Source organism: Ranitomeya imitator, chromosome 2 (genome assembly GCF_032444005.1).
Source record: "Ranitomeya imitator isolate aRanImi1 chromosome 2, aRanImi1.pri, whole genome shotgun sequence".
NCBI lineage: Eukaryota > Metazoa > Chordata > Amphibia > Anura > Dendrobatidae > Ranitomeya > Ranitomeya imitator.
Genome location: NC_091283.1, coordinates 552197537 through 552206232, shown reverse-complemented (window position 1 = coordinate 552206232; position 8696 = coordinate 552197537). Strand labels below are relative to the sequence as shown.

The window sequence follows — 8696 nt, the reverse complement described above, 5'->3', positions numbered from 1 at the left end:
AGGCGTCATGAAAGTCGGTGCCAATCCGACCCATGACGCCTATGTGGCGTCATGGAAAGATCGCGTCCCTGCAGATCGGGTGAAATGGTTAACTCCCATTTCACCCAATCTGCAGGGACAGGGGGAGTGGTAGTTTAGCCCAGGGTGGGTGGCTTCACGCCCCCCCCCCCCCCGTGGCTACGATGGCTCTGATTGGCTGTTGAAAGTGAAGCCAATCAGAGCGATTTGTAATATTTCACCTATTATAACTGGTGAAATATTACAATCCAGCCATGGCCGATGCTGCAATATCATCGGCCATGACTGGAAACACTAATGTGCCCCCACCCCACCCCACCGATCACCCCCCCAGCCCTCTGATCTGTCCGGTACACTGCTCCGGCTCCCCTCCGTCCTGTGCTCCTCTCCCCCCGTGCTCTTGTCCGCTCCCCCCGTGCTCCAATCACCCTCCCCGTGCTCCAATAACCTCCCCTGCACTGCGATCCCCCCGTGCTCCGTTCCACCCCCCGTGCTCCGTTCCACCCCCCCATGCTCCGTTCCACCCCTCCCGCGCTCCGATCCACCCCCCCATGCTTCGATCCCCCCCCCCATGCTCCTCCCCACCCCATCATACTTACCGATCCTGCCGGGGTCCGTCCGTCTTCTCCCTGGGCGCCGCCATCTTCCAAAATGGCGGGTGCATGCGCAGTGCGCCCGCCGAATTTGCCGGCCGGCAGATTCGTTCCAAAGTGCATTTTGATCACTGAGATATAATCTATCTCAGTGATCAAAACAAAAAAATAATAAATTAACCCCCCCCTTTTTCACCCCCATAGGTAGGGACAATAAAAAAATAAAGAAATTTTTTTTTCCACTAATGTTAGAATAAGGTTAGGGCTAGGGTTAGGGGTAGGGTTAGGGGTAGGGTTAGGGCTAGGGCTAGGGTTAGGGCTAGGGGTAGGGTTAGGGCTAGGGTTAGGGCTAGGGTTAGGGCTAGGGCTAGGGTTAGGGCTAGGGTTAGGGGTAGGGTTAGGGCTAGGGTTAGGGCTAGTGTTGTGAATTCTGTGGCAGAGCTCCCTCTTGTGGTCACAAGTGGTACTTCGGCTGATTCTCTCTGTGAGCTTCCGTTGGTGGAGGAAAGTGGTACTGCAGCTTCTGAGTTTCCTTCCTCAGGTGATATTGTGAAGTCGTTAGGTGCTACCCTATTTAACTCCACCTAGTGCTTTGATCCTGGCTTCCAGTCAATGTTCTAGTATTGGACCTGTTTCCTCCTGGATCGTTCCTGTGGCCTGCTGCTCTGCATAGCTAAGTTCCTCTTTGCTATTTGTTTGCTGTTTTTTTTTCTGTCCAGCTTGTCAATTTGTTTTTTCTGCTTGCTGGAAGCTCTGGGATGCAGAGGGTGTACCTCCATGCCGTTAGTTCGGTACCGAAGGTCTTTTTGCCCCCTTTGCGTGGTTTTTGCAGGGTTTTGTGTTGACCGCAAAGTTACCTTTCCTATCCTCGCTCTGTTCAGAAAGTTGGGCCTCACTTTGCTAAGTCTATTTCACCTCTACATTTGTCTTTTCATCTTAACTCACAGTCATTATATGTGGGAGCTGCCTTTTCCTTTGGGGTATTTCTCTGAAGCAAGGTAGGCTTATTTTCTATCTTCAGGCTAGCTAGTTTCTCAGGCCGTGCCGAGTTGCATAGGCAACGTTAGGCGCAATCCACGGCTGCCTCTAGTGTGGTTGGAGAGCATCAGGGATTGCGGTCAACAGAGTTCCCACGTCTCAGAGCTCGTTCTTGTTTTTTGGGTTATTGCCAGGTCACTGTATGTGCGCTGACCTCTATGTCCATTGTGGTACTGAATTACCTTTCATAACAGGCTAGGGTTAGGGCTAGGGTTAGGGCTAGGGTTTCGGTATGTGCACACGTATTCTGGTCCTCTGCGGATTTTTCCGCTGTGGATTTGATAAATCTGCAGTGCTAAACCGCTGCGGATTTATGGCGGATTTACCCCGTTTTTTCTGCGCATTTCACTGCGGTTTTACAACTGCGATTTTCTATTTGAGCAGTTGTAAAACCGCTGCGGAATCCGCACAAAGAAGTGACATGCTGCGGAATATAAACCGCTGCGTTTCTGTGCAGTTTTTCCGCAGCATGTGTACAGCGATTTTTGTTTCCCATGGGTTTACATTGAACTGTAAACTCATGGGAAACTGCTGCGGATCCGCAGCGTTTTCCGCAGCGTGTGCACATACCTTTAGAATTAGGCTATGTGCACACGGTGCGGATTTGGCTGCAGATTCGCAGCAGTGTTCCATCAGCTTTACAGTACCATGTAAACCTATGGAAAACCAAATCCGCTCTGCCCATGGTGCGGAAAATACAGCGCGGAAACGCTGCATTGTATTTTCTACAGCATGTCAATTCTTTGTGCGGATTCCGCAGCGTTTTACACCTGTTCCTCAATAGGAATCCACAGGTGAAATCCGCACAAAAAACACTGGAAATCCGCGGTAAATCCGCAGGTAAAACGCAGTGCCTTTTACCCGCGGATTTTTCAAAAATGATGCTGAAAGATCTCACACGAATCCGCAACGCGGGCACATAGCCTTAGGGTTAGGGTTGGAATTAGGGTTGTGGTTAGGGTTGTGATTAGGGTTACGGCTACAGTTGGGATAAGGGTTAGGGGTGTGGGGGGGTTAGTGTTGGAGGTAGAATTGAGGGGTTGCCACTGTTTAGGCACATCAGGGGTCTCCAAACGCAACATGGCGCCAACATTGATTCCAGCCAATCTCGTATTCAAAAAGTCAAATGGTGCTCCCTCAATTCCAAGCCCCAACGTGTGCCCAAACAGTGGTTTACCCCCACATATGGGGTACCAGCATACTCAGGATAAACTGCGCAACAATTACTGGGGTCCAATTTCTCCTGTTATCCTTGTGAAAATAAAAAAATGCTTGCTAAAACATCATTTTTGAGGACAGAAAAATGATTTTTTATTTTCACGGCTCTGCGTTGTAAACGTCTGTGAAGCACTTGGGGGTTCAAAGTGCTCACCACATATCTAGATAAGTTCCTTGGGGGGTCTAGTTTCTAAAATGGGGTTACTTGTGGGGGGTTTCTACTGTTTAGGCACACCAGGGGCTCTGCAAACGCAACGTGACGCCCGCAGACCATTCCATCAAAGTCTGCATTTCAAAAGTCACTACTTCCCTTCTGAGCCCCGACGTGTGCCCAAACAGTGGTTTACCTCCACACATGGGGTATCAGCATACTCAGGAGAAACTGGACAACAACTTTAGGGGTCCAATTTTTCCTGTAACCCTTGGGAAAATAAAAAATTCTGGGCTAAATAATTATTTTTGAGGAAAGAAAACGTATTTATTATTTTCACGGTTCTGCATTATAAACTTCTATGAAGCACTTGGGGGTTCAAAGTGCTCACCACACATCTAGATTAGTTCCTTTCGGGGTCTAGTTTCCAAAATTGGGTCACTTGTGGGGGGTTTCTACTGTTTAGCCACATCAGGGGCTCTGCAAACGCAACGTGACGCCCGCAGAGCATTCCATCAAAGTCTGCATTTCAAAACGTCACTACTTCAATTCCGAGCCCCGGCATGTGCCCAAACAGTAGTTTACCCCCATATATGGGGTATCACCGTACTCAGAAGAAACTGGACAACAAATATTGGGGTCAAATTTCTCCTGATACCTTTGGGAAAATAAAAAATTGCAGGCTAAAAATCATTTTTGAGAAAATTATTTTTTTATTTTTTTTTCATGGCTCTGCGTTATAAACTTCTGTGAAGCACTTGGGGGTTCAAAGTCCTCACCACACATCTAGATTAGTTCCTTTGGGGGTCTAGTTTCCAAAATGGGGTCATTTCTGCGGGATCTCCAATGTTTAGGCACACAGGGGCTCTCCAAACGTGACATGGTGTCCGCTAATGATTGGAGCTAATTTTCCATTTAAAAAGCCAAATGGCGTGCCATCCCTTCCGAGCCCTGCCGTGCGCCCAAACAGTGGTTTACCCCCACATGTGGGGTATCAGCGTACTCAGGACAAACTGGACAACAATATTTGGGGTCCAATTTCTCCTATTATCCTTGGCAAAATAGGAAATTCCAGGCTAAAAAATCATTTTTGAGGAAAGAAAAATTATTTTTTATTTTCATGGCTCTGCGTTATAAACTTCTGTGAAGCACCTGGGGGTTTAAAGTGCTCAATATGCATTTAGATAAGTTCCTTGGGGGGTCTAGTTTCCAAATTGGGGTCACTTGTGGGGGAGCTCCAATGTTTAGGCACACAGGGGCTCTCCAAACGCGACATGGGGTCCGCAAACGATGGAGATAATTTTTCATTCAAAAAGTCAAATGGCGCTCCTTCCCTTCCGAGCCTTACCATGTGCCCAAACAGTGGTTTACCCCCACATGTGAGGTATTGGTGTACTCAGGAGAAATTGCCCAACCAATTTTATCATTCATTTTATCCTGTTGCCCATGTGAAAATGAAAAAATTGAGGCTAAAAAAATTTTTTGTGGAAAAAAAAGTACTTTTTCATTTTTACGGATCAATTTGTGAAGCACCTGGGGGTTCAAAGTGCTCACTATGCATCTAGATAAGTTCCTTGGGGCGTCTAGTTTCCAAAATGGGGTCACTTGTGGGGGAGCTCCAATTTTTAGGCACACGGGGGCTCTCCAAACGTGACATGGTGTCCGCTAAAGAGTGGAGCAAATTTTTCATTCAAAAAGTCAAATGGCGCTCCTTCCCTTCCAAGCCCTACCGTGCGCCCAAACAGTGGTTTACCCCCACATATGAGGTATCAGCGTACTCAGGACAAATTGGACAACAACTTTTGTCGTTCAGTTTCTCCTTTTACCATTGGGAAAATGAAAAAATTGTTGCTAAAAGATAATTTTTGTGACTAAAAATTTAAATGTTCATTTTTTCCTTCCATGTTGCTTCTGCTGCTGTGAAGCACCTGAAGGGTTAATAAACTTCTTGAATGTGGTTTTGAGTACTTTGAGGGGTGCAGTTTTTAGAATGGTGTCACTTTTGGGTATTTTCAGCCATATAGACCCCTCAAACTGACTTCAAATGTGAGGTGGTCCCTAAAAAAAATGGTTTTGTAAATTTTGTTGTAAAAATGAGAAATCGCTGGTCAAATTTTAACCCTTATAACTTCCTAGCAAAAAAAAATTTTGTTTCCAAAATTGTGCTGATGTAAAGTAAACATGTGGGAAATGTTATTTATTAACTATTTTGTGTCACATAACTCTCTGGTTTAACAGAATAAAAATTAAAAATGTGAAAATTGCGAAATTTTCAAAATTTTCGCCAAATTTCCATTTTTATCACAAATAAACGCAGAATTTATTGACCTAAATTTACCACTAACATGAAGCCCAATATGTCACGAAAAAACAATCTCAGAACCGCTAGGATCCGTTGAAGCGTTCCTGAGTTATTACCTCATACAGGGACACTGGTCAGAATTGCAAAAAACGGCAAGGTCTTTAAGGTCAAAATAGGCTGCATCATGAAGGGGTTAAAGGACGCATGCGTTGTACAACGCGCTGCGACGCAAGTACTTGCGTTGTCTGCGTTGTCGATACACTTCAATGGGGTTTTTGGCGCATCGACGACGCAAACGCGACGCATGCGTTTTTGAAAAATATATGACGTCGAAAAAATGCAACATGTTGAGTTTGCCGCACCCTGCCAGGTGCGCCGAAATGACGCATGCGTCGCAAAACACACCAAAACGCATGACAACGCATGTCCATGCTTCCCCCATGTTAAAGATAGGGGCGCATGACGCATGCGTCGTTCTGCATCGACGACGCTGCATCCAAAGACGCGAATGTGAACATCTCCACCTGCACCTCACTCAGTGTCAAAAATGTGTCCTGTTCTCTGTACTCTACCCTCCTTCAGCACAGCAGGCAGCCCTTGGTCCTGCAGTTCTGGTCAAGTAAAAGAATGTTTCCTCATACACATGCCAAAACTAAGAGCTTGAACTCCACCATCTCCAATCTGTTGGCCATGGAAATACTGCCATTCCGCCTGTTGGATACAGACGGTTTCTGAAAGTTGATGGCCGTCGCAGTACCCCAGTACCAGTTGCCCAGTTGCTGTTCGCTGAAAAAATCTGTTTGCCTGGGTGCATTTCACCATTGAAGCTTGGACTAGCAAAAATGGGCAGGGGTATTACATCTCACTGACTGGGTAATGGGTGACTCTGGTGGCAGGCGGTCAAGAGGCTGCTTTACAAGTATTTGAATCCCTGAGGCTTGCGGGACAAAGCACTGTATCTAACACTTCCTCCACTGCTTCTAGCTCCTTCACCTCTTCTAGGGCCTCCACCTCTGCCCTCAACCTCTCATTTAATCCGACAAGTGTTCCAACAGTGATTGATATGCCTTAGAGATGGCAGCCACACAGCTCAAGAGTTGTGGACATCTATCCAGGCTGAGTTAGATCAATGGCTGTCTCCACTGAACCTAAAGCCAGGGAAGTCCATGTGCGATAGCGGTGCAAATCTATTGGCAGCCCTATGCAACCTCAGACACATTCCTTTCATTGCTCATGTCCTAAACCTGGTGGTTCAGCAATTTTTCCACCACTATCCCTGCCTGGATGCACTGCTTCGCTACAGAGGTCTTTTGGCCTAACGGTAAACCATTTGATTTGCAATGTTCCAACATGGTCGAGTTCCACTCTGCACATGTTCCAGCAACTGTGGCAGCAGAGATCAGCCATGATCCAGTATGTCCTTTTGCATAGCCTGGGCCAATGCAGTACAGACGTGTTGGAAATCATGCTTGTGGACTGGGAACAGATGAAGGACTTCTGCATCCTTCTGCACAGGTTTGAAATGACTACTAGGATGGTTAGCGCTGATGATATCGACATCAGCATCACTATTCTGGTCATCTACATGCTGGAGCACACTTTGAATAGAATGCATGAAGAGGTGGTGGCCCCAAAGGATAAGGTGGAAGCAGAGGAGGATGCGACACAGGTGGGTACCATGGAAGGGTGGATTTCAGTGATCGAGGGGGCTCAAGGTACCAGAAAAACTGTTAATGAAGGTGCAGAAGCCAAAGAACAAATGGAGAAAGACGAAGAGGTGATGGACATGCAACAGTCAGGAGATGAAGAGGATAATGATCCCCAATTTGTTGTCCGTGGTTGGCATCAAGGGACTGAGGAAGCAACCTGGAGTGTTACCCCGCCATCAGCCCACCATGTACTTGGACCTCATGGAAGTGCCCAACCCATGAACGCCTTCTTAATGCACCTGCAACATGAATCCAGTAGTCTTAGGGTTAAAGACAGTGCTGACTACTGGGTTGCCACTCTGTTAGATCCATGGTACAAGAGTAAATTTAACCAGATACTTCCTCCCCTGGAAAGGGACACGCGCATGCTGGAGTATCAAAACATGCTTGTAGAAAATCTTAAGAGTGTTTTTTTCCAAGACAGCAATGAGGCACACAGTGGGCATCGCAGGTGTAAATGTCCAACCCAGGGAATGTCAATTTGGCATCTCAAAAACATTATCAGCAGCAGTGTTAGGCTACATTCACATTTGTGTTGTTTGGCGCAGCGTCGTCGACGCATACCGACGCATGCGTCATGCGCCCCTATCTTTAACATGGGGGGCGCATGGACATGCGCCGGTATGCATTGCATTGCGTTTTACGATGCATGCGTTATATTGACACACAGACAGGGCGCAGAGGACACTACTTGTAGCGTTTTCCCTGTGCTGAAATTCCTGCTCTGTACGATCTTATGACAATGCATGCATTGCAAAACGCTGCGTTGTGTACATGCGTTGTTGGTTGCATCGCTGACGCTGCACCCAACAACGCAAATGTGAACGTCACACAGGAGTTTCTGTAGTGTAGTGGTTATCACGTTCGCCTAACACGCGAAAGGTCCCTGGTTCGAAACCGGGCAGAAACATTATTTTGAAACCAGGGATTCAAGCTTGAGGAGGATAATTTGCATATTCCAGGTGCCTTCTGGGAAAAGCGAAGAGTCTCCCTCAGCAAGAAGATCGTTGGGTACAGCCGCTTGGAAAGCAAAACCAAACCAGGGATTCAAGCTTGAGGAGGATAATTTGCATATTGCAGGTGCCTTCTGGGAAAAGCGAAGAGTCTCCCTCAGCAAGAAGATCATTGGGTACAGCCGGGACCAGCTGCTTGGAAAGCATCACCAAACCAGGGATTCAAGCTTGAGGAGGATAATTTGCATATTCCAGGTGTCTTCTGGGAAAAGCGAAGAGTCTCCCTCAGCAAGAAGATCGTTGGGTACAGCCGGGACCAGCTGCTTGGAAAGCATCACCAAACCAGGGATTGAAGCTTGAGGAGGATAATTTGCATATTGCAGGTGCCTTCTGGGAAAAGCGAAGAGTCTCCCTCAGCAAATAGATCGTTGGGTACAGCCGGGACCAGCTGCTTGGAAAGCATCACCAAACCGCGCGCCTTACAGCGCGCAAATTTTTGCCTGTAGGACATTATTGCAAGAAAGCTTGGCTGAGTAGATTACACAGGAAGGAAAACACACAGCAAGTCAGCAAGATCTAGGAGCAACATGGCAGATGTGAAAACCTACATGGTGAGCTGCAGCATGTGCTACATGTTCACAGATCGACCAGAAGAAGAATCCAATTTCACCTGTCAGAAGTGTAGACTAGTGGCTAGGGTTGAGCGAAACGGAT

General features: G+C 47.0%; 1 non-coding gene across 1 annotated transcript; it reads left to right on the top strand.

Annotated features, from left to right (window-relative positions):
* The first annotated feature begins 7866 nt into the window (after nt 1-7866).
* On the top strand, nt 7867-7939 carry TRNAV-AAC (transfer RNA valine (anticodon AAC)). The gene has a single exon. It is a non-coding gene; the product is annotated as a tRNA-Val (tRNA).
* The last annotated feature ends 757 nt before the right edge of the window (nt 7940-8696 follow it).